Source organism: Vicia villosa, linkage group LG1 (assembly GCF_029867415.1).
Source record: "Vicia villosa cultivar HV-30 ecotype Madison, WI linkage group LG1, Vvil1.0, whole genome shotgun sequence".
Taxonomy (NCBI): Eukaryota; Viridiplantae; Streptophyta; class Magnoliopsida; order Fabales; family Fabaceae; genus Vicia; species Vicia villosa.
The window spans coordinates 187,102,944-187,108,354 of NC_081180.1; positions in this window are offsets into that span (position 1 = coordinate 187,102,944).

Here is a 5,411-nt window from a genome sequence, read left to right on the forward strand (position 1 = left end):
GTGTTTTGGAACAAGGAGGAAATTGGGATAGTTTCTTACCTTTGATTGAGTTTACTTATAACAACAGTTTTCATTCGAGTATTGGGATGGCACCTTTTGAGGCTCTTTATGGTAGAAGGTGTAGAACTCCTTTGTGTTGGCATGAATCGGGAGAGAGTGCTGTGGTTGGACCCGAGTTAATTCAAGAGACTAAGGATAAGATTAAGATGATTCAAGAGAAGATGAAGGCTTCTCAAAGTCGTCAGAAGAGTTACCATGATAAGAGGAGGAAGGCTCTTGAGTTTGAGAAGGATGAACATGTGTTTCTTCGAGTTACGCCAATAACGGGTGTTGGTAGAGCATTGAAGTCGCGTAAGTTGACGCCGCGTTTCATTGGTCCTTATCAGATTTCGGAGAGAGTAGGTGAAGTGGCATATCGGATTGCATTTCCACCGTCTCTTTCTAATCTTCATGATGTGTTCCATGTGTCTCAATTGAGGAGGTACATTGCGGATCCATCACATGTTGTTCAATTAGATGATGTTCAAGTGAGAGATACTTTGACGGTTGATACATCACCTATGCAAATTGAAGATCGAGAGGTGAAGAAGCTTCGTGGTAAGGAGATTGCTTTGGTGAAAGTGATATGGGGGGGAGTCGCCGATGGTAATATCACATGGGAACTCGAGGATAAGATGAAAGAACCGTATCCGGAGTTGTTTGTTTGAGGTAATTTTCGAGGCCGAAAATCTTTTAAGTGGGGGAGAGTTGTAACATCCTATTTTTATTAGATTTAATTAATTAGGATTATTTGACATTTGATAATTGTTTGTGTGTTTTATTTAATTATTGATTGAGTGATAATTATTCAATTGGGTGGTAATATATTATTTAGCTAATTAATAAATGTTAGGATTATATTAGAATTAGCTATTGGGCTTAGTAGGAATTAGAATGAGAATAGTGGATGGGTTAAGCCCAATGAGATAATGAGAGTTAGAAGGGAATTTTATGAGTTAACCTAAAAATTAGATAGAGAGATAGAAAGAAGAGTAGAGAAGAGAAGAAGAACATGGAAGAGAAGAAGAAGAAGGAACTTGTAGATTTCTTGAAGAGGGTGGATTTAAGAGTAGAGGTAAGGGTTTGAATACAAGTTTTTGTAGAATCTATGATTGGGTAATGTATGTGATTGTATGAATCTCTTCAATTTCTGAATTCTAATGAAAATGTATGAACCCTAACTTTGTATGTGAAATCAATGGAATTTTGTGATTGGTTCATGTTTGATGTGTTGGATGCATAACCCATGATTAGAAACATGTTTAGGAACATTGTATATGTGCAAAATTCGTTTTCAATTGATGTAGGGATTGTGTATGGGTTAATGGATATTGTATGAGGGGATTAGGGAAGAAAAATGGTGAAATCTGAGTTTTCACGCAGCCTGGGTCGACCTATGCAGAACCTGGATCGACCTAAACAGTCCAAAATGCCAAATATCTATTTTTCCTTCTGTTAGGTCGACCTAGAGGAGTTTTGAGTCGACCTAACTGAGTTTGCGTCGACCTAGAGGTTCAATTTTGAGCAGATTTTGTAAAGACCATAACGTTTGATCCGTAACTCCGTTTTATGCGCCGTTCGAAGCGTTAGGAAGCTAATGAGATTTTCTATATGATAGAGTAAGGTTGATTGGCATTTGTTTAATTTAATTATGATGTTAATTGAGAATAACATGTAGCTATGTGTGTATGTTATGGATGAATCTTGTATGATCAATGTTCATGGATGCCTTATGAGATGTTAATGTCATGAATTATGTGATTGATTGCTAAATGCTAATTGATGTGTAATGTTGGATTGAAAGTCATGTTGTGTAATGTTGTGCAAAGTTGTAAAGATGTGATTGTGTAGTTTAAGAGATAGAGAGATCGTCTTAAATGCATGAGTCTTGTTTTGTTGCACACGTACACAAGCATAAGTCTTTGAAAGTGGCAATGTTGGGTAATCTCGTGAAGGTTATTTACTTGTCCCAAACCTAACGAGTATGGGGTTTGAAAGCTTAACGAGTATGGGGCTTTGAGGTGGTTATCTTGTCCGTAGAGAGTGGCAATCGGCATGACCGAAAATGATAACAGAGGGATCCACATGCATATTGCATAGAGTCACACTTGAGTCGCACGTGTCGGTGTGAAATGTTATTATGTGTGATTATGTGGTATGAATGTGTGGATGTGAATTTGATTGATATGCATATATGTGGAATGATGAATCATTTGATATGAATTAGAGAATGTGATGAGAATGAGATATATGCGATTAATACATATTTGATGTGAAACGTGGAGTATATATATATATATATATATATATATATATATATATATATATGTGTGTGTGTGTGTGTGTGTGTGTGTGTGTGTATGAGTGATATATGTGTATATGTAAATCATCAATATATGAGGTTGTGAATTAATTGTGATGCTTAATTTTATTGAACATGTTAACTTTATATTGGAGATAAATGCATGTTTTGAGAAGAGTAAAGAATTGTGAAATGTATGCTTATTTTTGTTGCATTTACCATTATTATAATTTCTATTTAGAATTTGAATTCTCACCCTTCTGTTTGAATGTTACCCTTGGTTGGTAACGTGCAGGCTCAGAAGAGTAGTTGCTTGATTCGTGGCTTAGCCGAAGAGCTCCGAGGTTTCGTTTGATTAGGTAGAGAGTCATATGCTCTGATTATGTAACACTTAGGGGTTTTCTTAGACTTATGTTCATGTTTGAATATTGCTACTTCTTATGTTTGTTGAATATTGGATGAATGTGATAACATTTAGTTATGTTGATTTAAAGGCCGTTGTAGCCTAGAATTGTATGTTCGAGTAACAAGGATATTGTTGGTATTTGAACTTGGTAGATGGATATAGAATGGGATATATTCATTGAAATCTTTAATAGCAATTTGAATTGTTTTCCGCAAGCGTTTATGCATAATGTATGAGAACATGAAATTTCATTTGTGTTACAATATGATCTTTGCGTATTATGGATGTTGTATGTATGTTATTCTGGGATTTGCATTTGATGGAAATCAACATGTGGAGCCCTTTTTCCTTTATGCATGCTTACTCTGTTTGATTGTATGATATATTTGGGGTTATAAAAGGGGTGTTACATTAGTGGTATCAGAGCATGGTCGACCAGTTGGCCAGAGTCGTTAATGCCTTTATTCCCATTGTATTAGGTTCGTGTATCTGACACGATCGATACTGTTTTATTTCCTTTGGTTGTTGGTTAATAAGAGTCGGATTTATGATGAGGATAGTAGGGAGAGTGCTTCTCACTACAAGGCTATGAATGAGAAGAAAGGTCAATATCGTGGAAGACCGTATGATAATAAGAAGAAAGCTGGTTTTGGCGGAAAGCCAAGTGGGGGAGGATCTAGTGCTCCGATCAAGTGTTTCAAATGTGGTGTTGAAGGACATCGTGCGGTTGATTGTCCCAAAGTTGAAGTGTCATGTTTTAAGTGTGGCAAGAATGGTCACAAGGCGAACGAGTGTAGAGGTGGTTCGAAAGTGACTTGTTACGATTGTGGGGAGCAAGGTCACATTAGCACCATTTGTGATAAGCCAAAGAAGGAACAAGCGAAAGGGAAAGTGTTTGCATTGTCTGGAGCGGAGGCTTCTACCGATGATAGGCTAATCCAAGGCACGTGCTTCATTAATGGTACACCTTTGATTGCTATTATTGATACCGGTGCGACACATTCTTTCATTTCTTTGGATTGTGTTAAGAGATTGAATCTTATGTTATCTGATATGCGTAGAAGTATGGTTATTGATACACCTGCTATGGGTTCTGTTTCTACTTCTTTTGTGTGTTTGAATTGTCCTTTGAGTATTTTCGGTAGAGATTTTGGGATTGATTTGGTTTGTCTTCCGTTAGAGCAACTTGATGTGATTTTGGGTATGAATTGGTTGGAATTTAATCGTGTGTATATCAACTGTTTTGATAAGACTGTTATTTTTCCTGAGATTGGTGTTAAGGAAGATTTGTTTTTGTCTGCTAAGCAAGTTGGTGAATCTGTTCAAGATGGGGCTGAATTGTTTATGTTATTGGCAACCTTAAATGTGCATGAGAAGAGAACTATTAAGGAATTACCAATAGTTTGTGATTTTGCGGAGGTATTTCCCGAAAATATAAGTGATTTACCCCCGGAACGTGAGGTTGAGTTTTCGATTGATTTAGTTCCTGGAACTAGTCCTGTATCGATGGCTCCATATAGGATGTCTGCTTCTGAGTTAAAAGAGTTGAAGAGTCAACAATATTCTCAAGAAAAACTCGTCTGTGTGTGGCTCTCCGCATGACAACTCATCCAAGTCTACACCTGAATAGTTTCTGCGCCACAACCTAATAAGGCCAGGATGGGATAATGGGTTCTACGGGCAACTCAGTTTCTACAGTCCAATGAAAGCAATAATGTCTTCGCAACTGAACTTGCTAAACATATACTACCAACAATGAACCTCCACTGAGCGAAAGGATTCTCATGACAGCTTGTTTAGGACTGAACTCCTTGTATGCCATACATGACTTTACCCCCACCTAATTCTTATGTGTACTTAATCCGGGTTAGGATTTGTCCATAATGTATCACTTGTAACGGAACCACACATGTAGCAAGAATGAAATGACAAATATGGACAAGTATAACAATTAGCATTAACCCTTTCTTTGGAAACAATAAAAAGATAGTCCCCAGTGAAATCGCCATTTCTGTCGTGGTGAAAATCGGGAGAGACACCAGATGCCTTTTATGGGCTCGGGCTCAAAAAATGATTTTTTTGTTTTTGGGTTACGACCAAACTTTTTATAGTTTCCAAAGCAGGAAAAGGAAAAAAGTTGCACAAACCTTAAAACATATGCAATGCAAATAATATAAAATTAAGAGCAATGCAAGGGGGAGAGATTCCGGGTAAGGGGTTGGTTATACGAAGGGAAGGTATTAGCACCCTACGTATCTATAGTACTCTATAGGATCCTTTGTTATACTTGTTTGTTTATTTCTTGCTATGCTATTGGGGATGTTTTTCCTTTGTGAGATAGGTGGGGACCTAAATTATTTGTTTGATTATGCTTGCAAAGATTATCGCAATCTTCTGCATACATATCCCTTAGAGGGAATCAGAGCAACTGTAGCTCGAGGTCTACGGGAAGCTAAGGTTTGTATCGCTTGAGGGAGATAGAAGTATGCTCGCCAAGGATAAGACCTTGTGCCTACGTATTCTCAAAAGGATGTTGAGAAAGTCAGAGCAATTGTAGTTCCCACTTATGCTAGTGGAAGCAAAGGATAAGAGACAAATGTCATCTCAATAATCGATGTATCTAATCTATTTCATCACATACATCTATTGATTTTGTTTAAATCT